Source organism: Sorex araneus, chromosome 3 (genome assembly GCF_027595985.1).
Source record: "Sorex araneus isolate mSorAra2 chromosome 3, mSorAra2.pri, whole genome shotgun sequence".
Lineage (NCBI taxonomy): Eukaryota > Metazoa > Chordata > Mammalia > Eulipotyphla > Soricidae > Sorex > Sorex araneus.
The window spans coordinates 116,790,894-116,818,087 of NC_073304.1; the positions used below are offsets into that span (position 1 = coordinate 116,790,894).

The 27,194-nt window shown below is 40.0% G+C and overlaps 1 protein-coding gene and 1 non-coding gene across 4 annotated transcripts in view; one reads left to right on the plus strand and one right to left on the minus strand.

Moving 5' to 3' along the window:
• Positions 1–27,194, minus strand: part of ADK (adenosine kinase) — a 481,956-nt gene that overhangs the window by 143,464 nt on the left and 311,298 nt on the right. The window lies entirely within an intron of this gene.
• LOC129404048 (small nucleolar RNA SNORA48) lies at positions 10,404–10,537 on the plus strand. Its single transcript, XR_008629655.1, has one exon. It is a non-coding gene; the product is annotated as a small nucleolar RNA SNORA48 (small nucleolar RNA).

A 27,194-nucleotide genomic window follows, 5' to 3' on the forward strand; every position in this document is an offset into this window, starting at 1 on the left:
GAACAAGAGAATGAAATTTTGAAGAATTGATTGCTAGACTCTCCTGACACCTATTACGCCATGTCAACCCACATTTACTATGCCTTTAATTCCAATCTGCTAAACACAACAATCTAACGGTATGAAAGCACAGCTATCACCCCTGCTTACAAACCTCCAATAATCTGACTGTTACTTCAATGGTAGCTTCACATGTGAGGGACTAAGACAAGGGATATGGAGAGTAATGAGGCCAGTTTATTAATCTGGACAAATAATAATAATTATGAACTAGAAGGAAAGTAGCAGGTACAGAAAGAATCCACAAGATTTTTCAATATGAAGGTATAACTTACTTGATTAAAACAACGATTTGACAATGGTTCTCCTAGCCCCCCAGCTACAAATAATTGGGCCTCTGCCACTCAAGGTTATCATAAACTTGAGATGCTCAAACAATTCAGAAACAGACTCATTATGAGTCCACAGCATATCATAGCTATCACCCCCCCCTTATAATTTCAATGATACAATATATGCAATTCACGGTTTTTTTCCCCATGAAACTAAGTACAGAAAGGAAATCTATATGCCTTTTTGCTTCTCTAAGTCTCTCCTCTACAAATAACCTTCTACAGAATCTACACAGCTCAAATAGAAACTGAATGCTGAAAAAGAACAATGTGTGACAACCTAAAGTGTTCCATAAATCCAGGAAGGATAATTAGTGAATAAGTGAAGACTTCACAGAGAAGAAAACTAGATCTGGTGCTGGAGAGACAGTCCAGTGGGGAGGGTGCTTGCCTTGCATGCAGCTGAACAGGGTTTGATCCCTGGCATCCTACATGTACCCGAATTCTGCTAGAAGTCACTCCTGAATGCAGAGCCTGGAGTTATTCCTGAGCATTGCTAGCTGTGGTTCCAAAACAAACAAACAAAAACCCTGGATCTATCCCTCAAAACATTACACAGCACCATCCTCAACTTAGCAAGTTTTTTACATCAGTTTTATAAGATTTTTACAAGTTTTATACATTAGTTTTAAATAAGATTTTATGAGTTTTGTAAGATCTCATTCAGAACAAAGTACTTTCTCCTAATAATTATAAAGTGAAGCTCTTTAACTAAATAATAACAATCACTCCCTCTAGACTCTGAAGTGCAGGAGGCTTAGGACGATGTCTATCCTTAATCCCACCAGAACATCATCAACATGTGATACATAGAAGTCACTTAGAAAATCTTGAAATAATAAAGGAATAATAAAGAAGGGCAAGAAATCCAAATTTTTCTGCCAACTGTTCCAGGCTCCTAGATATTTTATCTTTGTCAACTTAGTTAAAACAGGTAACCATTGTTTCACAAGGTCTGATTTTATTCATTGCACTAACTCATTTTTCCATTAAAAAATATTTATTGTGTGTATCTACAGTAAGCTGGCATGGTTGAAGGGATGTAGGCTACAGCAGCAAAGAAGACGCAGTCTCTATCCTCCTGGAACATACTTCACACAAACTATTCGTTCTGGCTTCAGTGGCAGTTTCAAGCCAATCCTTGTATGGAAAGCATCTTAACTCCCTTCCTCTACCTTTACCACAACTTTTCCTGAGCCCTCACTCCACTTATTTGTTATTTGAAAAAAGGTACCAAGTACTAATCAGTTGTGACAACACAGCTTGGTGTGCTTACATTCTTTTCACTCATTCTGAGGCTGTCTAAATGTCCATAGCAATAAGCAAATGCGCTGCAATTTATTTTTCAATATTCCCTTGGGCACAACTCTGGCCTCTACAGAACAAGAAATAAACTTTGACTTCAGTATGACACATGTGAAGTCAGCTTATGAATTCACCTCCTAACCAAAATTTCCTTCCCAGAAGAAATAAAACTGAAGAGGTCCCTTTTGAACTAGTACCACGCTGAAAGAAAGAAAATGTGTGTGGCTCCTTGTAATTTTCTACAATTAATTCAAACTGGCTCAATATTTTGGTAATCTAACTTATCGAATTAAGAATTCTGTCTTAAGTTAATGAAATCAGTACTAACATTTATTAACGAATGCCTCTATGTTTAATATTTAGTTTCAGTTAGGTCAATTGCTGAAAATACTCAGTAATTTTAGATAAATTATTCATTATGGTTTTAAAAACAATATTAAATTTAACAATAAAGTAACAGCAACAAGAATACCATATTGATTTGTCCTTGACAATATCTAACATGGGTGTGGGGGAGGTTTGCCAGAAAGGTACAGCAGGTAGACAGCCTGCCTTGCAAGAGGCACGCCAAGGTTGGATCGCTGGCACTCACTAGGCCCTGTTGTGCCTTGCCACGAGGTATCCCTGAGAACAGAGCCAGAAATAAGCCCTGAGCACTGCCACAGAGTGGGGCTCTAAAAGCAACAACAACAACAACAACAACAAAATTGGACTGGGGGGGGAGGGGGCGGGGCGGGGAAACTAACACAAATCCTATGGGTAGTTATATTTCTTTCTGGTTCTGTTTGGTGCTGATTATGGGGCCACACCCAGCTGTACTTACTCCTGGCTCTGTGCTCATCGATCACACCTGGTGGTGCTTAGGGAACCAAACGTGGTATGGGAACTGAACCCAGGTTGGCTTCATGCAAGGCAGTGCCTTGTCCACTGTAGGCCCTCTCAGGCCCTGAGTAGTCATATTTTGAAATGCTCATTTGGACAGTCTTCTAAGGAAAATGAATTAAAAACAGGAGCCATCAGTTCGAGGAAAAGATGATAGATTTATAAACTCTGTTTATTAAGTAGCAAAAGCTGTCAGTGGGAATTGGCTAGTCTTCTAGTCTTCTTCCTGTCCACTACATACTGACAGCAGAGAATAAAGACTGACAAAACCTTCTGAGAGAAACCAGAGTCCTGGTCTGGTTAGATTACTCAGGAGTAGGAACACAGTGGAGGTCCTGAACACTATTCCCATTAGCTGGGAGCCATAAGTTAGACTGAGCACACGTTACAAGACAGTTGTTTTGAAAAAAGTTGGGTAGGACTATGATAAGAAGATAAGAAGATGTCTAACTAAGTACAGTGTGAGGGACTTAGGGACCACAGAAGAAAACCATCCAAGGAACAGCACAGTGCCCAACACAGATTATGTTCTTAATCAATTGTGGACAAGTTACATAACATTAATTCTCCAAGAGAGTGCCTTAAATTAAAAGGAGGAAGTTAAAATAAACCTCCAATCTATTATCTTGAAAAATCTATCATACAATTATTCTGTTTTTCTATTCATCAATTTACCAAAGCACATTATTTGGGTATTATCAAATTATGAAGGCCATTTAGACTTTCATACTTAGGTCTATGCTTAAGATAATAGGGATTTTCAATCAACATAATCCAGCATATCAACAAAAGTAAAGATAAAAACCATATGATCATATCAATAGATGCAGAGAAAGCATTTGACAAGATCCAACATCCTTTCATGATGAAAACCCTCGCCAAAATGGGGTTTGGAGGAACTTTCCTCAAGATAGTCGAAGCCATCTATCACAAGCCTACGGCAAGCATTATCCTCAACGGGGAAAAACTAAGGGCCTTTCCTCTGAGATCAGGCACAAGACAAGGATGCCCACTCTCACCACTCCTCTTCAATATAGTACTGGAAGTACTTGCGATAGCTATTAGACAAGAAAAAGAGATTAAGGGCATCCAGATAGGAAGGGAAGAAATCAAACTCTCACTATTTGCAGACGACATGATACTATATCTAGAGAAGCCTAAAACCTCTACTAAGAAACTCTTAGAAACAATAGACTTATACAGTAAAGTTGCAGGCTACAAAATCAATACCCAAAAATCCATGGCCTTCATATATGCAAACAATGAGGCAGAGGAAAGGGACATGAAAAAAGCAATCCCATTCACAATCGTGCCCCAGAAAATCAGGTACCTCGGAATCAGCTTAACCAAGGAAGTAAAAGACCTTTACAAAGAAAACTACATAACGCTACTCCATGAAATCAAAGAGGACATGAGGAAATGGAAACATATACCCTGCTCGTGGATAGGGAGAATCAATGTTGTCAAAATGGCAATACTCCCTAAAGCATTATACAGATTCAATGCGATCCCTATAAATATACCCATGACATTCTTCAAAGAAATGGATCAAGCAATCCTAAAATTCATATGGAATAACAAACGTCCAAGGATAGCTAAAACAATTCTTGGGAAAAAGATGATGGGAGGCATCACCATCCCCAACCTCAAACTTTACTACAAAGCAGTAACAATTAAAACAGCATGGTACTGGAACAAAGGCAGAGCCGTAGACCAATGGAACAGGGTGGAATATCCCTACACACAACCCCAAATGTATGACCATCTAATCTTTGATAAGGGAGCAAGAGATGTGAAGTGGAGCAAGGAAAGCCTCTTTAACAAATGGTGCTGGCACAACTGGACAACCACATGCAAAAAAATGGGTTTAGACCTTGACCTGACACCATGCACAAAAGTCAGATCAAAATGGATTAAAGACCTCAACATTAGACCACAAACCATAAGGTACATTGAAGACAAGGTCGGCAAAACCCTCCACGATATTGAAGATAAAGGTATCTTCAAAGGTGACACGGAACTAAGCAATCTAGTAAAAACAGAGATCAACAAATGGGACTACATTAAACTAAAAAGCTTCTGCACCGCAAGAGATACAGTGACCAGAATACAAAGACTATCCACAGAATGGGAAAGGATATTTACACAATACCCATCAGATAAGGGGTTGATATCAATGGTATATAAAGCACTGGTTGAGCTCTACAAGAAGAAAACATCCAACCCCATCAAAAAATGGGGCAAAGAAATGAACAGAAGCTTTACCAAGGAAGAAATACGAATGGCCAAAAGGCACATGAAAAAGTGCTCTACATCACTAATCATCAGAGAGATGCAGATCAAAACAACCATGAGATACCACCTCACACCACAGAGACTAGCACACATCCAAAAGAACAAAAGCAACCGCTGTTGGAGAGGATGTGGGGAGAAAGGGACCCTTCTTCACTGCTGGTGGGAATGCCGACTGGTTCAGCCCTTCTGGAAAACAATTTGGACGACTCTCAAAAAATTAGATATTGAATTCCCATTTGACCCAGCAATACCACTGCTGGGAATATATCCCAGAGAGGCGAAAAAGTACAATCGAAACAACATCTGCACATGTATGTTCATCGCAGCACTGTTTACAATAGCCAGAATCTGGAAAAAACCCGAATGCCCCAGAACGGATGACTGGTTGAGGAAACTTTGGTACATCTATACAATGGAATACTATGCAGCTGTTAGAAAAAAGGAGGTCAAGAATTTTGTAGTTAAGTGGATGGGCATGAAAAGTTTCATGCTGAGTGAAATGAGTCAGAAAGAGAGAGACAGACATAGAAAGATTGCACTCATCTATGGTATATAGAATAACAGAGTGGGAGACTAACACCCAAGAACTGTAGAAATAAGTACCAGGAGGTTGACTCCATGGCTTCGAGGCTGGCCTCACGTTCCGGGGAAAGGTCAACTCAGAGAAGTGATCACCAACTACATTGTAGTCGAAGGCCATGTGGGGGAAGGGAGTTGCGGGCTGAATGAGGGCTAGAGACTGAGCACAGCGGCCACTCAACACCTTTATTGCAAACCACAACAGCTAATTAGAGAGAGAAAACAGAAGGGAATGCCTTGCCACAGTGGCAGGGTGGGGTGGGGGGGAGATGGGATTGGGGAGGGTGGGAGGGACACTGGGTTTACGGGTGGTGGAGAATGGGCACTGGTGAAGGGATGGGTTCCCGAACTTTGTATGAGGGAAGTATAAGCACAAAAGTGTATAAATCTGTAACTGTACCCTCACGGTGATTCTCTAATTAAAAATAAATAAATTAAAAAAAAAAGATAATAGGGATTTTACTGTACTCAATTTGTACTCTGCAGTGAGAAAGCTGAAACTGGAGTAATCAGTTTGCTTGTCTATTTATTATAAAGTCTTTCCTATTTCTGAAAGTATGTTAACACACATAATATTAATAAAGAGTATGCTTGTTATTATTCAGAAGAGAAAGGTAAGGGCCAAAGGAATTAAGTGGACTTGTCATTACCACAGATTAAAGGGCTAACAGATCAGAGGTCCTACGACTCCTAGCATTTTAATAATGTTATTCATACTGGAGAATACAATTGGAATAGACGCAAACTCTCCATGTCAATTAATAATGTTACGCCTGAGGATGAGGTGGAATGAAAATGAAAAATATTGGGGGAGGGGAGAAGAAAGAGTGAGGGGAGAGAGAGACAGCATGAGAGAGAGAGAGAGAGAGAGAGAGAGAGAGAGAGAGAGAGAGAGAGAATGTAGGAATTAAGGCTTTTGTCTTAAATATGGCTAGCCCTATTGATACAATCCATTAATCCATTTTTGGAGTACATAATCCTGCAGCACCACCAGGACTGACTGAGCAACACCAGTCCATGCCTCCAGCTGGTCACCTGCTATCCACAGGTAAAATGAGGTCCCTTTCCAAGTGCAAGCCCCAGAGGCATCCTTCATGGCATGGCAACCTCCTAACTTCTGAGCAGATAATAAAGTCCTAACACTCCTGCTCACAAGTATCTTATACTTTCTTTTCATTCTTACTTGCAATCTATTAACAGTCCTGTTGGTTTTATCTTCAAGATAGTACAAAATTCAAACAAGCACTTCCTGTACTTCTGCCACTACTACCTGTGCCTAAAAAACCACTGTCTGTTATTCAAACTGTTGCCATGACCCAGTAACGAGGATCTTTCCCTCTGCCATTTCTCCCTTCTAATGCATCCTTTCTTACTGAAGCATCTATTTAAAGTCAGGTGCTTTAGTATTTTGTACTTCGTACATTACCTAAGCACAAAAGAAATGTATGTAGCAGCCAGAGAAATCCCTTTGAAAGGTAAGTCCTCTCAATCTCCTCTTTATGGAAAACCATACCCAGGGCTCAGGGACGGGGATCAGGTGGCAAAGCATATGCCAGGTATGTGCAAAAGACCACGTGTCAGTTCCTGGAAGCATGTGACTCTCTACTCTGCTCCCTGCACAGGGCGTGGTGAAATCGTACTCCCCAAGCACAGTGCTGTAAACTCACAGTACCTACTCCTGAGAAAAGCCACACCCGAGCCTGAGATCTGATTCAAAGTCAAAGGCACTGACAAGTGTGGCACCCTCAATCTTGCCTGCCTCCCACATAGAGAACAAAATCTGTAAGAAGGTCCCAAGACCCTTAATCACCTAGCACCCCACACAGCTCACCCCAGTGTTGACGGCTCTCTTTCTTTTGCCACATGGCTTGCTCAAGGCCACTCTCCCAGGATCTAAAGAAATGCCCTTCTCTCAAAGTGTGCCACGGAGCAAACCGCACTTTTTCAGTAAAGGGTTTTCTGATCATCGTCATCATATACACATATATACACAACATATTGATGCATATGTTTATATTTTCAGAAATACAGGACCATTAAAAAAAAACAGAAGAAAAATACCTATTTTTCTACTTGAAAAATTTAAGTGTTTCCTTAATTACAACCAATAATATAGTTACTGCTTCTGTCTCCTCCATGGCTTTGCACTTTTCAAACAATCTGTTTCAGTTGGGTTCAGGACACATAAAGTCTCAGCTTCTTTTTGATTATTTTTATTGGTGGATGTATTTTTTAGTTCTCACACAAAGAGGTCCTGGGTTCCATCCCAGGAATTAAAATAAAATATTGCTTTAAAAATTAGTTATTTCTCCTGTATACTCTTTGTCTAGACTTTGCTGAATATACAGTGGTATTATATTTATATTTTTAATGGCAGTTATATTTAATAGTTAGGTATCTCTTAAACTCAAGCTAATTTAAGTCAATGTCTCCCCAAACTCACCTAAGACAAATGGTGCTACAATACAGCTTCAACAGAAGAAGCATATAGGCTAGATAGGATAGAACCTTTATATACCAAAGCATAATAGAATTACTATACACAATGAAAGTCTGAGAAAAAACCAGCTTAACAAATGAACTAAAATAAAAACAACAGGAAAATCAAATATGAGGTATGATTCAATATCCAGTAAAACTGATGAGTTTCAAGCATAAAAACTACTATTGTAGCACTGTTGTCCTGTTGTTCATCGATTTGCTCAAGCGGGTTCCAGTAACGCCTCTATCGTGAGACTTGTTACTGTTTTTGGCATGGGTAGCTTGCCAGGCTCAGCTGTGCAGGCGGGATACTTTTGGTAGCTTATGGGGCTCTCCAAGAGGGATGGAGAAATCGAACCTGGGTTGGCTGCATGCAAGGCAAACACCATACCCGCTGCGCTATTGCTCCAGTCCTAAAAAACTACTACAACACAAGAAAACTCAAAAGAGGCCTTTTGGGGGAAGTCACTATATAATAAACCAGGAAATCTTAACAACTAAATAAACATCAACAAAGAATTGAAAGGGAACTAGTAAGATATCTAATGAGCAACTTGAAAGTGTTATAACTTGTAGAAATGGGAGGGAATATAGAGATCATAAATTTATAAAAATTAAAACTAGTTTTATTAACTGTGTTAGTAGCAGTAAACAAGAAAATTATTTTGTGACTTTTGTGTAAATTCTGTGGTCTAAAGTAAATGAATAGGCACATGAATTTTATGACATCCTGTATTGTAAAGAACATGGTTCTTCTTGATGTGAAAGAGGAATGAAAGACAAATTTTGGGAAAAGTCAAGTATAAATCCTATATGCCCAAAAGTACAGTACAGGTAACTGCTTGAGTTCCTGGACTACTGAAGGGAAACAATGAAACATACACCAACATACATCTACACAGACATGGATGTCAATCACACATTTTCCACGTTCTGAAAAATCATTGAAGAAATAGCATCCCAAATACCTAGGTGATGATCCTGAAATGAATTTTCTAACAATTTTTTCTATTATTCTTTCTGTCTTCTGATTTCAAATTCTATTTGCATTTTATTTTATGAAACAGATGAGATTTTGCACCCCTGCACACTAATTGTAAGACTTATGGAAATTAAAAAACAAAACAAAACAACCTGTGGCTGCAGTGATAGTACAGTAGGGCATTTGCCTTACACGCAGCTGACCTGGCTTTGATCCCTGGCACCCCACATGCTCCCTCCATGCACAGTCAGGAGTAACCCCTGAGCACCACAGGATGTGACCCAAAAAGTCAAAAAAAAGGAAAAAAAAAAAAGACATGTGTCTGTGGGGGGGGGCGATGGAGGAGGGAGTAGGGTGGGGAGAAAGAGAAAAAGAGAGGGGGGGCTCAATAGGCTAAGTACATGAACACAGTCAGTCTGGGCCTCTGGACTGCGTGGTCCCTGTAACATAAGGAGAGATCCCCGAACACTGAGCCTACAGCAGCCCCTCAGCACAGCTGGTAGGGTATTTGCCTTATATGTGGCTGGCCCATGTTTGATTTCCACCACTCCAGATGTTCCTGAGTCCCGTCAGGCGTCATCCCTAAGTGAAGAGCCTGGAGTAAGCCCTAAGCATCACTGGGTATGGCCAGAAAACCCCAAATTAAAGAACACACCAAACTCCACTTCTTCAGTGACAGGAGTCCTATTTATGCTCATGAGGTATCTCATGGTGGACCCCTACATAATTTTTGCAATGAGAGTTGGAACTTTGGGCCAGCCTAATTGCCACAGACTGAGGGTTGGGGTGGTGTCTAGAAACTGAGTTTAATCATGTGGCCTCACTTATACAAATGATGTGCACAACATCCAACAACAGCTCTGGACACATACAAAGGGCTGGAGGATCCTAATGGATTTCCCTTAGCATCTACCATTGTTCCTGAGCAGTATACTTCATAATACAAGCATAGTACTTGTATTATTTTCCGGCAAAAATTAGCCTAGAGCTATCTAGGAAAATAACCAAACCAAGTGAGCTGTGGGAACTTCTTGGTTTATAGAACTCGGCAGAAGTGTAGGTGGCACATGCTACACTGGAACAGAACCCTTGATTCTATGGAGTTCAGTGATAAATCTGAGTAGTTAACCATCAGAATTATACTAGTTCATCAACTGGGGCAGAAACAAAACCAGGGAGAAAAGGAATGATTACGGAAACACAAAATAAAAAGGCATACATTGGATGTTGCCACCCAACATTAGTCTTCACAAGTTAAAAAGAGTTAAGTGTGTATTTAAATATAAAAACAAAAAGGCTGACCTTGACATGTCACCTCAAGATTTATAAATTTTAGGGTGTCATTCCAATTCAAGAGAGCCCATGTACAACATTCTACTTATGAATGGGTAAATAAAACATTTAATTTCAACAGACTATCAGATAAGTTTAATTTTTGATTTCAATGTTATGTAGGAGATAAAACTGTCAATATTTTATTGAACTGATGTCCCTGTGCTCGATAAAGGGTATTTGGCTAGTGAGACCCATCTCATTGTAGCCAGGGGCAAAGCCATTCTTTGTTCACCCAGGCATAGCTTTTGGTCTGTGCTCTTGCCTTGCTCAAGCCCTGGAAGCAGAATTAAAAAAAATAAAAACGGGAATTGAACTGTGTCAAATCAAAAGTAATTACAAAGTTTGAGTTTGGTAGATTTAAGACTAAATCTGATTCCATAAAGATAATTTTATTTGCAAAGACAGTTATTCTCTATATTTTGTGAGATTTACTTTTCCAGTAAAGGGAAAAACTCTTTCTTCCATTTACTATATGTCTGATAAATATACCCTTTTAGAGAGTAGGACTAGAGTGAAGAATGAAAGTATGCTGCTGGGAATGAACACGACTATAACTCTTCCAGAGAGATGTGTGATGATATCTAACTGAGTTACAGATTCACTTATCTTCTGACCCAATAATCTTACTTCTAAGAATTTACCCTGGAGAAACATTCGTAATATAAAACTCGAATGTACGAGATTATTCATTGAAATAATATCATTGAAAAAATTCATTGCAGAATTTTTAACTGCAAAATTCTGGAATCACCTGAAAATCCAAATCCAAGAGAGTGATTTAAAAAACAAAACAAAACAAAAACCTATGATGGGGCTAGGGCAGGGTAGGGCGTTTGCCTTGTATACAGCTGTCCTAGATTTGATCTCCTGCACCCCATTCAGTCCTCTGAGCACAGACAGGAGTGATCCCTGGATACAGAGCCAGGAAAAATCCCTGAGTGTGACCCAAAACTAAAACTAAACAAAACAACCCTCCCCAGCAAAAAAACTCTATGATAATGCGTTGCACACAATGGGATGCAATTAAGCTATTAAAAATGAGAAAGATCTGAGATTTCAAAGACATAAACAAAGTTAAGTGCAAACAGACCCCATGGTGCACTATTTTTTATGTATTGGTACAAAAGTTATAAAACTCTTATTTTTGTTAACTTATTCTAAAATAAATGTAGGGTGAATATAGAGATAGAGCACTTGCCTTACTCACTGCCAACTCAGGTTCAATCCCCAGCATTGCATATGGTCCTCTGCGCACTGCCAGGAATAATTCCCAAGTGCAGAGCCAAGAGTAACTCCTGAGCATTGCAAGGTGTGACCACAAACCCAAACCAAAACAAAAAGAAAGTGTAGGAATGCAAGCAGAAAACACTTTCTTAAATCTCTTTTAGTAAGATTAACTAAAAGGCAGAAGAGGGAAGTTGGGAGGAAACAAGAAGAAAGATTGACCAGGAAGAAGAAAGAGAATGAATAAACAAGTAACTGAGATCTGAAGTCTTGGGGAAAAATACTGGGGAGGGGAACTTCTTAGCACAGTTCTGATGTTTAGAATGATGTCAATGCTTGACAAAGTTAAAAAAAAAAAGATTAGAGAAACAGAATGTCCTGGAATCCAAATGCAGTACAAACTAGTAACAACGAATCTTAACTGTAACCAAATGACAGAGGATGTGGGGGAAATGGACTAAGACTTGGAAATGGACTGAATAATGCAAAATTATTCAGACTCCGAACTCTAAGGCTACTGACAAAAAGAGCTTCAAGCAGACAATGCTCCCCCTGCCAGCCAATATTACTCATCTATAATTGTAGGACAAATTGTTCCACCACCTAGTGCGTTAAAACAGCGAACACTTAATGGAACTCTCAGTTCTGGGATAAAGAACCCAGGTGTGCACAGCCAGGTGTCTCAGAGTCAAGGTCTCTGCACGAGGCTGCAAATGACAGGGGACGTTTGTTTCTGAGTGCACAGATGCTACGCTTGGTGGCTGGGTGCCACGGGGCCCTGCCATCAGCTCCTTACCAGGCAGCCTGCTTTCCTTCCTGACAGACACGGCTCAAAGAGAAGAAAGAGTGGAAGCCGTAGGACTTCATGATCCAATGATGAAAAGGATATCTTTCCCCCTGTATTGTTTGCTGTATCTCTAGAGTCAGCCCTACAGTCACTAAGTGTAGGGGAACAAAACAAGACAAAGAATGGGAGAAAGGGATCAGAAGAGGCACATGTGATGTGAAAACACTTCTATCCACAGTCTGCCAGCTCTCAATTCATATAATTCTCAAATGAAAAATATACTTGTCCTCGCCCAAAGGCAGTTTGCTGGCCCTATACTATTTTATTTGTATTTTACATTTGAGCAGTTATGTCACTGAACTACAGCTAATGAATACCAGATTTCTTACTGCCAAAGAAAGGAAGGTTAGTTCTAACCCTGTGTTGTTAGATTGCAATGTCAGGTATTTTATGGGTCTGATGACTTTCAACAGAAAGGTATATGATCAGACAAACATGATATACATTTACTATATCTGTTTATTAGACCTTAGTAGCGATGAGTACACTTAGATCCAAGCTCTTGATTTCAGAATACCATTTCTAATAAACCAGTGTACAAGGAATGACAACTTTGTAGAGAAATGGATGATTTCAAGGCTGAGGGCAAAAAATGAAAAAACTTGGAACATCCTGTGGCATCAAAAAATAGCTAAAAATAACTAGGTACTAAGAACTTATATCAGGTCACATCAGGAAAACAGAGGAAGCAACAGGAAGAAGTCCCCAATTGTTAAAGTCAGGACTGGTGGAAAAACAAAATGACTTCAGTGGATGAGAACCCATAGAATAAAGTATCCCAGGAGTTATACTGGGATAATATATAAGCAAGGAAATATATTAACATGTGGGAGGAAGAAAGGGCAGTTCTTCCTTAGAGTGAATTACAATAAATATAGAGGAAATGATGAAAATGGAGAACTCACTAATGGGCAAATACCAGAGTAACTTTAAGTGGCAAGCTCCGTTAATAGATGCTAAATTGAGTGGCTGAAAGTTGATGAAAAAAAAAGTCTTACTACATGCCCTCATAAGACACATACTGATTAAATTACAAAATAATTGCTTTAAAATGAATAAATACTGTATTGCAAACCACACTACCCAAAAGGAGGGGGGGTGCTCCTGGAGAATGTACACTAGTAGAGGAATGGGTGTTGGAATACTGTATGACTGAAACTTAATCATTAACAGCTTTGGAAGGGTCCATCTCAGTGATTCAATAAAAAAATCTCTAAAAATGGGATAAATATCTTCTCAATCAAGTGGCAAATGATGACAGAGCCAGTAATGACATAAGTTAAAATATTGTTTGAATGCATTAAAAAAAAGACACAACAGGATTTCTGTGCTATTGTCAAAAAGTAATCATTCCTACATCAAAGAACATTCTAATAAATAGCTAGTTACTACTCTCTAAGCATGCCCTATCATAAAAGGCAGAAAACTGCAGAACTGTTCTGGATTAAAGAACAAAAGGGAAGAGGGCATGGCCAAGTTCATCTGAGATGCTAGATTCCATCTGGATCAGAGAAGGGGCAATTCAAAGTTTTGTAATATAAACATTATTCATAACCATTATGGAGTAAACAAAACTAGGAAATTACTACAGATAAAATACTATTAATAGAGGGAACTTTGGGTGCGGGGGTGTTGAAACACTTCAGACATGAAATTCTACCATTAATATTATTGTAAACAGTGCCTAAAATTAAAATACTGAGAGAACACAGAATATAATTTAACCTTTACTTAATTGCCTTCCTGCGTCAAAGAGACACAGAAAAACTGAGTTGAGTCTAATGCTGGCTTTTCTTTTTAATTGAGATAACTGATTTACAATATTGCACATCATTTAGAAGTAGAAGTTCCCACCTCCTTCAGTGTATATTACCACGTCCAGCACCAAAGAACTGATAATTCTCCACTGAGATTCACTGGACCCGATTCCAGCCTCCCCTCCATAAGCATTTCTGTATTTGTTTGTGGTTTTGGGATCACACCTGGTAGTCCTTCGGGCGACCGCCAGGCTCGGGACCGAACTGCTTCTCCAGTTTCCTCTGTGCTGTCCTTCTGTGCAACCTTCTCTTCATCGACTGCGATTTTCAGTTTATCTCCTGTGTTCTTAAGTAATTTCTGATGGAAATTTTCTTGAACTTTCCCTTCCTGGTCGGATCCTTTTTCTATTGCTTTCCTCAAATAGGGGAACGTTGCGAGCACTGGGGCTCTGAAGGGTAAGTGAGGGAGCGAGGGGGCTGGCTTTGTGCAGGTCTGGGCGGCAGTCAGAGGTTTTGGCTCTGAGCGCACAAGGCGCCTGCCAGGAGCCTGCGGACACACACTGGGTGCCCTGTCAGGGCAGTCAGCCCAGGGCGGCTCTGGGGTGTGGGTGCTGGTGCCTGGCTCTGGCTCTGGCGTGTCCTGGAAGTCTGGGGAGGAAAGGCGGGCATGTGCACAAGTGTCCAGAATTGCTCCCTTAGTTTTGGGAGGAAACCGCCACTCGGACGCTGGGCAAATGCCAGCGCTCAGTGGGTTGTGGCAGAAAGGGGCAGGGCTTTTGTTCCCCGCTGGGCCAGGCACGGTCACAGCCTACGCTGCCCCGCCCATGGCTACCCATGGCAAAACTGCCCCTGGTTTTGCCATGGTTTTGTCATCTGCCCCTGGATGTCCTGCAGGCTTATTTCTTTTCTCCTGCTGAGGTTTTGTGGAGGTTTGGAAGGCCAGACTCGAGCCCCACTGCACCATCGTCTTCAGGAAAGTTCTCTGCCCTGGTAGCCTGAGCCCTGCGCTTCTCCCGTTCCTGGAACCACATTTCTCCTCTGCCCAGCTGAGAAGCACTTGTGGATTGTTGGGAACTCCCAGCACCACTTCTGTGCGGGAACCACAAGGACTTTGTATTTGTTTTTTTGGTGTGTGTGACCTCAATTGCTCTCTTCTGGGGCTAGAGATGGGAGTGTGGGGAAGACACTTGCCTTGTATGCGTGTGACCCTGGTTAGATCTCTGGCATGCCACATGGTCCCCAGAGCCCAGCCAAGAGTGATCCCTGAGCACCGGGCCAGGAGTAAGCCCTGAGCATTGCTGGGTGTGGCCTCCCCAAACAAACTCAAATTGCCCCCTGCTACCATCTTGGCCTCCCTCTTTTCTGTGTTCAAGTTTAACTACTAAGGCTTTGACCATTTTGAATATTTGCATGTATCACTCCATCTCTTTTCTTCTGTGTACTAGTGTGCTATCCAATTTGCCTGCCCCAGTTTTTGGAAGGATTTGTCTTGTCTGGGTGAGACCCAATGCTCACTGGGGGCTACTTCTGGCTCTGCGCTCTGATGTAGCTCTTGGTGGTGCCTAGGACAGAAACAGGAAGGAAGGCGGTGGGGGGCACATGCAAGAAAGAGCCTTACCCACAGTACTAGCTCTCCGGACCCCGGAGCAGAATTTGGTAAGGAAATTTTCCATTCTCCACGTATGTGCTTGACAAATTAACTGTCAATATATGTGAGGATGTACTGTTGGACTCTCAGTGTTGTTCATTATATCCATATGTCCATTTTTATTCCAGCTTCTTTAATTACTATGACTAGCACATACAGGACACATCAGGGAATATGATGACGCCATTCTTAATTTTTCTCAGGACTGCTTTGGCTATTTGGAGTCTTATGAATTTCAGCAATGTTTGCTTTATTTCTTTGAACAATGTATTCGAAATAATGATAGGGGGGGCCCGAACAGATGGTATGGCTGGCAGAGCGTTTGCCTTATAAAAGGCTATATACCGGGTTCAATCCCTGGAATTCTATATGGTTCCCCAGAGCCCTGCCAGGAAGTACCCTTGAGTGCAGAGTCCGAAGGAAGCCCTGACCATTACTGGGTGTGGTGCCAAATGAACAAATTTTGATAGGAATTGCATTAAATTATAATATTGGCTTTGGTAAGATGGCCACTTGAATAATTTTAATTCTTCCAATGCATGAGAATATAATACAGTTTCACATCTTTGTATTTTTTCTTTCAGCAATCTTTTTAATGTTTTTGTACAAATACTTAAATTTTGTTGTTTAGCTTATTCCTAACTGAAATAGGAATAAGTATTTAACTTTCTGAGATGCATTTTAAAGTGAGATTATATTTGAATTTCTGTTATTTCACTGTATGTGTAAAGAAACATCAGATCTTTGCATACTGACTTTGTAGGCTGCCATTCACTGTAATGACTAATTATTTTAAATTGAAAGAATTTTCTAACTATAGTAGGATTGCTTTTGTTATCATATAAATTTATGGGTTTTATAGGTGTAAGTCAATTTCACTACTAATGTGAAAAATTAGGAAAAATATTTTAATGCATTATGTAAGAACTTTGGCAATTGATTCATTATTTTTATATTATAAAAGTTTTCCTACCGCAATTTGACAGATTTGTAGTACAGCATGATCAACAAATAAAAAGGTGCATATATAGAAAAGCATTGTGGTCTAAAATATGACTAACAGTTCAAAGAACCTTGAACTATAGGCTTCTATTTTTCTTAAACAAATGGTGGATGGATGGTAGTTTGACAATGATTTAAAAACCTTTCTCCTCTATGCAACATAGGGGAGGGAATAAGAAACTGGAGGAAGAAAGGCGCAAAGGTGCTAGTATGACGAGACGCACAGAGTGGACTCAGAAGCAGTTCCTGGCTTGATTTTTTAACGATATGCTGCTGCCATGAAAAGTCTCTGTGTTCCAGTGAAACTCAGCCTTTCAGACATGTAAAATATATCAGAAAGACCCTAAGGAGAAGGTTAAATCCATGAGCTAAGCAACAATCTCATGATGCTATATAGCCTTGTGTTAACTGACGTTTGATTAATTTCTGCATGAAATACAAATGGATCAAAATTTGTAAGTATGGAAGCACTCATGATTTTGAAGAGGTTATATATTTTCTTGAAAACATTTCTTCTCATCTTCTGAGATTGATCTCATAGCAACCTTAGATTTAATCTGTCCTATATCACAAACTCCCCTTGCTCGGTGTATTAAAGAAAGAGATGGAAAAATCTATATAAACAGCTGTTGCAGGAGAGTGATGTCTATCGTTACTTGGAAGAAACAAAGCACTTTTAAAATGGTAAAATTAGTACTTTAGATATAGTTACAACCCCATAATCATGCTGGAACCACCGTGATAGAAAAAAAGGAAAGAACAGCCTCTATCGTTAGACTATGGATCTAGGTGACATCCTAAAACCTAAGAATGCTTGGAAATTATCATAAGAAACAAGATTTGAGTAAAAATTAAAAATGAATTCCATAAAGATTATATTATTTAGAGACCGGAGTTTTAAAACATTGAAAATGCTACCATGGGGCTGGAGAGATAGCACAGCGAGTAGGGTGTTTGCCTTGCAAGCAGCTGACCCGGGTTTGATTCCCAGCATCCCATATGGTCCCCCAAGGACCACCAGGGGTAATTCCTGAGTGCAGAGCCAGGAGTAACCCCTAAGCATTGCTGGGTGTGACCCAAAAAGAAAAAAAAACAATAAATGGTTTAAAAAAAAAAAAAGAAAATGCTACCTTGACTAAGAACAGAAAAATCTCCTAATCAAAAAAACACAACTAGGGGCTGGAGTGATAGCACAGCAGGTAGGGCGTTTGCCTTGCACCCGGTCGACCCGGGTTCGAATCCTAGCATCCCAAATGGTCCCCTGAGCACCGCCAGGGGTGGTTCCTGAGTGTACAGCCAGGAGTAATCCCTGTGCATCGCCGGGTGTGACCCAAAAACAAAACAAAACAAAACAAAACAAAACAACAACAAAAGAACAAAAAAACACAACTAGAATTGGAGACAGACACATATAGAGCATTTATATTTCCTATACATAATTTAAAGACTTACATATTTTCATGTTGAAATAGCAATTGACTTCCATTTTAGAGATGACTGGAAATGGACAGTATGCTTCAGAAGATTTATTTTAACAAAGGTATCAAAGGTTCATGTATAATTAAAACATATTGCCACATTAGAAGTGCTATTTTCTGTGTTGTCATTTAAAAAGGAATCAATGGCTATTAGAAAGATTAAGAGATTTAACAGTGTGAACAGCAAATATCAATAAAGACTCTCTCGCCTAACTAGATAGTGAAGGCAGGAAAAACAAATCCAGTCCATTTGATTCATTAGAGATGATTAAGTTTACTTCTAAGGAGCTATATAGCCTGGGGCCCAAGAAATAGTACAACAGGTAGGATGCCTGCCTTTCATGCAGCCAACCCAGGTGCGATTCCTGGAACCGCATATGGTCCCCTGAGCAACGCCAGGAGTAATTTCTGAGCACAGAATCAGGAGTAACCCTTGAACATCACTGGGTGTGCCTCCAAACCAAACCAAACCAAAACTGAAGAACTATAGCCTTGGATTTAAAAAGTATGAAACCCATTATGAAAAATCAAGTTCCTGCTGCTTTCATGTGTCATGGTGGCAAAAGCAGTCATGTCTGGGCTCTCCATAATCCCGCCCCGTTATGACTGAGGAGACAACACCAACTCACCAGCACCAAAGGCAGAAGAGTTTCGCTGCTTCGCACATGATTCAACAACTAAACCAGATATCCAATAACAACAACACGCTAAGTCATGACTCAGGAGACAGTATCACCCAATTTCCTGGGCTGCAATGAGATTTTTAATATACGAAACCCTCTACGGGCTCAATAGGCTTTTACAGTGGATTTCCCAATAGGAAACATACAACGTGGGACAACTGCCAGCAAAATTACTGATGAAGCAGAGCGATATATTACGGCTGGAAATAGAGATCATCTGTTAGATCCAAAATACTGCGTCTATGGAGGAGGAATTTTATCCAAAATGTAGCATTCTTAAACTGTGTGAAATAATTAAGCTGAATTCTCGTGCCCAATTTTCAAGCTGGATTTTATTATTTAAACTCTCTTAAGTCGCACTGTATGGGTGAGTGATGTTTCACTATGGAATTAAGTGGAAACTCTTGACAAAGCAGTTATTATCATGAGATAATTGACCTTATTGAGAGTTAAGCATCCCGAGGCAAAGTTGAGTGTACTTAATCCTGGCAGGTTAATTATCTAGTGATTATGGAGCCCTGAAAGGTATTACTCCTAAGAACCATTTGCAAGATGACATTATTCAAGAAAACTTAATTTAATAAAAATGAAAAACAAGAAGAATCATCCAGTTCTGTAGTCATGTATTACATATAATGACCGCAAAGCAGCTTGCATTAGCAGGCATCAGTGGATATAATTACCTGCATGGAGAACGGCCTTTATTAAGGTGATTACGTGCACATCTAGGTAACAAATGGATGTTGCTCAAGGGAAATATTTCAAATTTTGAAGATGCTAGAAATAACGCAAAACTATAATGCAACAGTTAAAGAACGCATATACTGACGTCATTTCAAAAATCCCTTCACAACGACAAGCAGGAAGTCCACAGGCAGCCTGGAGTGTGGAAAGCTGAGCTTGGGCCCAGGGTCTGTGCCGGAGGCCTGGGCACGCGCCCTGGCACCACTCACTCCCCCAGCGCGGCCTGGACTCACCACCAGGCATGGAACGGTGAGGAAACCCAAGCACCACCAAGGGTGTCCCCTTCTCAAAAACACTAAAGTGACAAACACAGGCAAGCAGGTTACCAGGAACTGCTAATTGTGACAACATAGAAACTTGTCTATGCATTTCTGAATCTCAGGAAAAAGCACAGGAAGACGCTACTTCACACCTAAATAAGATGGCTTTTGTTTAAAAAAAAAAAAAAAAAAAAGCTGAGAAATGGGATGGGTGGCCATCTTGCCAGCACAGAAAAGGCCCAGCTCCAAAACTTGTCTGGAAAAGAGCTTGATACCCCCAAGTCTTCCTAGGTAGACTGGTCCGGGCCAGCAGCTCTAGGGCCGTCCTCTTTTTTTTTTTTAATTTTTTATTACAGAATCACTGTGATGCACAGTTACAAACTTATGAACTTCTGTGTTTGCATTTTACTCATATCATGATCATTTACCCATCATCCACCAGTGCCCATTCACCTCCACAAATGATCCCGGTATCCCTCTCACCACCCCCACCCCATCCCCCATCACCCCACCCTGCCTCTGTGGCAGGGCATTCCCTTTTGTTCTCTCTCCTTTTGGGTATTGTGGTTTGCAATACAGGTATTGAGTGGCCATCATGTTCGGTCCATAGTCTACTTTCAGCTCACATCTTCCAACCCGAACGGGTCCTCCTGACAATCCTCTACTTGGTGTTCCCTTCTCTATGTGAGCTGCCTTTTCCCCTAGCATGTGAGGCCAGTATTCAAGCTGTGGGGCAGACCTCTTAATCCTTATCACCACAACTCTTGGGTGTTAGTCTCCCACTATGTTATTTATAGTCCACAGATGAGTGCAATCTTTCTAGGTCTGTCCCTCTCTTCCTGACTCATTTCACTTAACATGATACTTTCCATGTAGATCCACTAATATACAAATTTCATGACTTCATCTTTTCTAACAGCTGCATAGTATTCCATTGTGTAGATGTACCAAAGTTTCTTTAGCCAGTCATCTGTTTTTGGGCACCCTGATTTTTTCCAGATTTTGGCTATTGTAAACAGTGCTGCAATGAACACAGAAATGCAGATGTCATTTCTACTACACTTTTTTTTTGTCTCTCCAGGATATATTCTCTGGGGCCTTCTTGAATGGGGCTGGAAGGATCGCATTCTCTGCCTGAAGGCACAGCAGCCACACCCAACACCCCACACTCTCCACCATAGAAACGGCCCAGCTCCACAGCCGAACCATGTCAAACGGCCAAGCAACTGAATATTCTACCTCTATAGCTCCTGGGCCTATAGTCACCTCCAAATTTCATGCTGTCAGCCCAGTAGGAACACAGCAAATCTGGTGGGGAAGTTGCATCGGCCCATGAGCTCACTGGGTCTAAACAATAACACAGAGGCTCAGCTAGCACCAACTAGCACGAGGGAGCCTCAGACAGTGGCTTGAGTAACGTCACTGTGAGATGTAACAAATTGAATCTTAGTGACCCAAGGTTTGGCAATTCCATTTGCCTTTGTGTATAACGAAAGATATGAAGTAAATCTGTTTGCATCTGCGAAGAGGCAGGCTGGGGTGGTGGGTGAGAACTGGAGGCATTGGTGGAGGGAAGATTACAGAAATAGCATCTTAACATTTAATTTCCTTTTATTGTGGGGACGGGAGAGGGGGCAGGAGGGGGAGCACCCCTGGCAATGAGCAGGGCTTACTCCTGGCTCTGCAGTCTGGGATCACTATCGCTCTGGTCCCCAAACTTCAATTTGAGAGCTGCTAATATGTCAAAATACATTTGTGTATATTTATTTTATATCTGTAGCCTTGAAAAACTTGCTTTAGTTCAATATACTTCTTATATTAAGAATACAGATTCTTAAGACAGTCTATAAAAGATGATCATGGCATTTGGTAAGAGACAATTTTATTTCTTCTTCTTCAATATGTTTTTCATACTTTAGTAGGAAAACCTGGCTAAAACCTCCAGTACAATGTTTAATAGAAATGAAGAAAGTCAGCATTTTTCTTGGTCCTTAACTAAGAGAAAATTGGAATTCCATCTTTCATAATAAGTAAGGTGTGCCATATACATTTTTGGGAAACATTCTTGGGCTGAAGAAGCCCCTTCGTAACTCCAGTATTTTGAGAATCTTATCAGCAATAGGCTTCATTCCAGGAACTCCATATAGGCCCTAGAGCCCCACCTCACCGGGAGTGATCCCAGAGTTCAGAACCAGAAGTAAGTCCTGAGTACAGCCAGATGTGCCACCCCCCATATGCACTCCCCACCCCACCCCCCACTGGCCTAAAAAGAACCATCATAAAATGAGTTTAGACAGCAACCTGGGAGGTTCCATTTAAAGAATGAAATCAGGCAACAAGGCAAAGTATATAAGTATTAAGGACAGATAGTACAAGATAGTGGGAGTTTGTAGTCCTCTTTTGATTGCTTCAGTTACTCAATAAATAAACAAGATCCTTATTTCAAAGTATTGGTGGTGTAAGGGGAAAATGAAAGTATTATTGCCACTTGCATGGCAAGTGCCCTACCCTCCATATTATAGCCCTATCTACAATTGTTTTCTTCACTGATTATTCAGTAAGAACATTGCTTTACCAAATTTTTCTTTGTTTTCCTGTCACTGGTTTTCTATATGGAACCAAATAAAAATCAATTAAAGAAAAAAAAAAGAAAAGAAAATGTGTGAAAGAAAAAATAAGCAAGGGGCAGAGAAATAGTACAGTAGGTTGCCTTGCAAGTGGCCAACCAAGGTTCAATACCCGACACCATGTATGAGCCCTGCCAGAGCTCTAAGCCCAGAGCTCTAAGCACTGCCAGGAGTGGCCCAAAAGCCTAAATAATTAAATCAACAGTACAGAGGGTAAGGCACTTGTGGTCACGACTGGCCTGGGTCAGATCCATGATATCCCGTATGGTCCTTAAAGCACTGTCAAGAGTGATCTCTGAGTGCAGAACCAGGAGGAAGCCCTGAGCACCCACTGGACATGGTAGAAAGAGTAAGCAAATTAGAAGAATCTTTATTAAACCTTAACTAAGTTCCAGCACTGTGTTAATAAATAATGCCATTCTATCATTAACACTGGGCTGGAGCGATAGCACAATGAGTAAGGCATTTGCCTTGCACGCGGCCGACCAGGGTTCGATTCCTCCACCCCTCTCGGAGAGCCTGGCAAGCTATTCAGAGTATCTTACCCGCATGGCAGAGCTTGGCAAGCTACCCATGGCGTATTGGATATGCCAAAAACAGTAACAAGAAATCTCACAATGGAGACATTATTGGTGCCCGCATCAGCAACTCAATAAGCAACAGGGTGACAGTGACAGTGATCAGCAATAAATGTTAGATAATTAATCGTCAAATATATTTTTCTGTGTCCATTAAGATGATTATTTCCTTTTAGCTTTACTAACATGAATTACATCATAAGCCAACTCTGTATAATATACTAGGAGGAATTATCCTTTGTATATGTAGTTGGGTGGTTTGCTGTAAAGAATCCTTGCATCTAAGCTTATAGAGTATTGATCCACAGTCCTGTTTCTCAAAGTTGTTGTTTGAGAAACAGCAACTTTGCTTCACACCCTCTCTATGAAGCTGTTTCTTCACTTGTACTCTTGATGTTAAATTTCCTAAAATTCTTGCCTTGTCTCCACAACTCAAAGATAATATGGCCTTCTCGCTTTGTACTGTGGCCTAGAAACTCTCCAAGCAATGGGCTGGGATAATAGGAAAGCTCACCTCATTTATCTCTCTCTCAACTTACGGGAATCACTACCCGTCATTGACTAAAGATAGTTCTGCATATGGCATTCATTTTTTACACTGAAGTGATAAGAAAAGATACAACTCTCTGAGAGAGAGATGTGTTTGCTGGAGCTAACTTTTGGCATCTTTAAAGTATTGGATAAGACAGGAATTGGTTGTTGTGGGTAGAGCAAAAACAAAAAGTAAACGATCCTACAGAGATCTGAGAAATGTCTCAGAAATCTACTTTGTCTCAGAAAATGTCTGAGAAATCTACTTTGCATTATTTTAAGTATAAAATGTGCCTTTTTACCCTAAGAATTGAAGGTATAGTGTTAAGAAAGCACTCAAGAAGAACAATGACAGATGAGATGAATTGGTTTTTCAGAATAAATTTTTTTTTCAAAGTTGGGGCCAAAGAGGTGGTATGGAGGTCTGAGTGCATGAGCTGCATGAACCATACAGTTCCCTAAGCAATGCCAGGAGTGACTAAGAACAGATCCGTTAGCAACTCCTGAGTGCTTTTGGGTGTGTACCTCGAGTGAAAAGAGTATTTCACCTCTCAAAGTCTTGGGCCTAAGAGATGGCTCAAAGTGACTGAGTGCATGTAAAGGAATATGAGAGCACCAGGTTGGCGCCCTGGCACCAGCAGCAACGTCCCAGTGCTGTTGGGGATCACTTCAAATTCCCCCAACATCCCAATCTCCAAATTTAGTCATACAACAGTCGCATCCAGAGTGCCATCAATTACATTCTCTGCATTCGTGTTATCGGCAATAACAGACTTATTGACTCTTTGGAGTTCATCTGAGTAAAGCTCAGGGTGAAAATTCAGGCATATATTAAAAAGCTATTCATTATCAGATTTTTTTGGACGATTAAGTATCATATAGCCTAATATCAAACTTCTATTATTCTATAATCCGTATAATTATAGATCACTTTTAATATACTATACATCTGTTTGTTGTTGTGCCATGATAATATATATTTAGCTGATTAATTAATTAAAATGAAAAGCAACTAAAATTAAAGAATAAAACTCAGAATAAAATAGAATAAAAAATAATTATTGAAGTTCTTCTTCCTTTATGGTTATTTTTTTGTTTTTTGGGCGAGACCCAGCCATGCTCGTGGCTTACTCCCAGCCCTGTGCCCAGTGACCACTCCAGGCAGGGTTCAGGAGACCGTATGTGGTGCTGCAGACAGAATCCTTACAATCTCTCTGGTTAAAAAGAGTCTGAAATGACTCGTGGGTTACTCAGATCCTCTTCTAGTTAGGTAATATTATTCCTTTAACTATCTACACTAAGTTCTAGGCTCAGAGACATGGTGTCAGGGTTAAGGAGCTTGCCTTGCATCCTGCTGCAGTATCTGTGCTCCAGCACAGCCAGATTCCCTCCAGAGCACAGAGCCAGAAATAGATGCTGAGTACCTCTATTCCTCCACACTCTGATGCCTCAATCAAAACAAAAATCTATACTAAATTCTAAGTGAACATTAACCTTACTGGTTTGCAGAATCAATGGGTGATGGTGAGCATCTTGTTATTACCATTCACATATTTTTAATGTTTATCTTTTGTCCATTTTTTTGAGGCCATAGCTGGTGACTCTTAAGATTTACTCAGATTTACTCCTGACTCGGCACTCAGGAATCAATCCTTGAAGTGTTTGGGGGACCATATGGGATGCTGGGGATTTAACCTGGGTTGGCCACATGCAAGACAAACATCCTATCCATTGTACTATGCTCTGTGTCCAATTTTGTTAATTTTTATTTTTTTCCTTGATTCTGAGATATATTTTAGTCATTTTTGAGATATATGTTATTAGGCTATTATCACATGGATCATTTGAAATTTTTTTCCATTCTGAGGACTTTCTTGGTTTTCTTTGATGCAAATGTTTTTAATTATGATGAAATTCAATTTATTATTTCTGTTGCTGCCTATGCTTGAGGAGTCTTTCTCTTCCATTCTCCTAAATCTCTGCCAAGCATTTTAGCATTGTTCCTTGGTTCTGGTAAATTCTTTCCAAGTTGTTTTACATGTTTCACAAACACGTAAGCTCTTATTAAAAAGTTTTCCATGTGTTGTGAACAATTTTAAGACTATTTTCATTTTCTTTCAAATTAGGGTCGAGTGAGATTATAAAGTACAAACTGAAATTTTCTTAGTATTTAACATTCTTAAGTTGTTTTTACTTCCAAAGAATCATTTTTAAAACTCTTCTGAAAAAGTATGTAAGTTTGTCTTCTATTTAAATCAGTGTGATCTTAGGGACCGGAAAGATAACACAGTGGGAAGGGGATCTGCCATGCAAATGGCTAACATGGCATGACATACAGTCCCCACGCGCCACCAGAAGTAATTCCTCAGGGCAGAGCAGGAGTATCGATGGCTGTGGCTCACCACCACCACCACCACCACCACCACCACCACCACCACCATCAAAAAATCTCACAAACCAACGAGGCTGATCATCCTGACTTTTTTTTTAATTGGATCACTGTGAGATACAGTAACAAAGCTTTGAGTTTCAGTTATACAATGATCCAACACCCAACACTCCACCAGTGCAGATTTTCTACCACCAATGTCCCCAAGATTCCCCCCAATCTCACCCCTCCCCCTGCTTCCACGGCAGACATTTTTTCCCTATATTCTTTCTCTATTTTTGGGCATTATTCATCCTGACTTTTAAGAACTCTGAGTTCAAGGGTCAATTTGACCTAAGGATTGTTATGTGACTACTAAGGGATACAGCAGTATTTTTTTCATAGGTTTCTGTAACCATGAATAGAACAGGCATTGAGGGCTATGTAAAAACGTAGATTTCAGTTTACCTAGACTCTCAGTATGAACACAGAAGATCAAGGTTATCAGTACTATTCTTGACATTAGAGGAACTTGTGAATTGACAGGAATACAGCATCACCTTTATTCCTGGTTAGTGACTTTGAATATACACCCCATTATTGTTATTGGCCAGACAAAGAGGCAGCACTGAGTGATATTCCAGCGTCATCATGGCATCTTGTTTTTACAAATATTATATATGGATATTTTAGAACCACAGGTCCAATATCAAAATGGATTTCTGTGATCAGTAATAAAGTATTTTCATTTTACAATAAAAAGAACTTGAGAAAAAAGAAAGTTAAATGACAATTCTGGGATCACAAGAAGGCCTCCTTTTGTCAATTTCATATATTTTATTTAAGGGACAGGTTAAATATGAACAATAAATACTAAATAAGAAAAAAATAATCCCCTGCCCCTCACTATTTTAGAATTAAGGAAAATATATTCTTGATATAAGACCCCAAAATTCATACCAGAAAAAATTAATCATTAATACAAATTATAAATATTAATACCAAATCATAATTTTTATATTAAGTCAGATGAAAATTTCTGAGGAAAACACAGTTTCACTAGTTAAAAAAGTTGATGTGAAGTACTCAGAATGAGGCAAAAGATGGGCTGAAAGTGGCATCAAATTTTATTTACTGTTTTTTGGAAATAATCAGCTATGCTCAAGGGTCATTCCTGGCAGGGCTCAGGGATCATC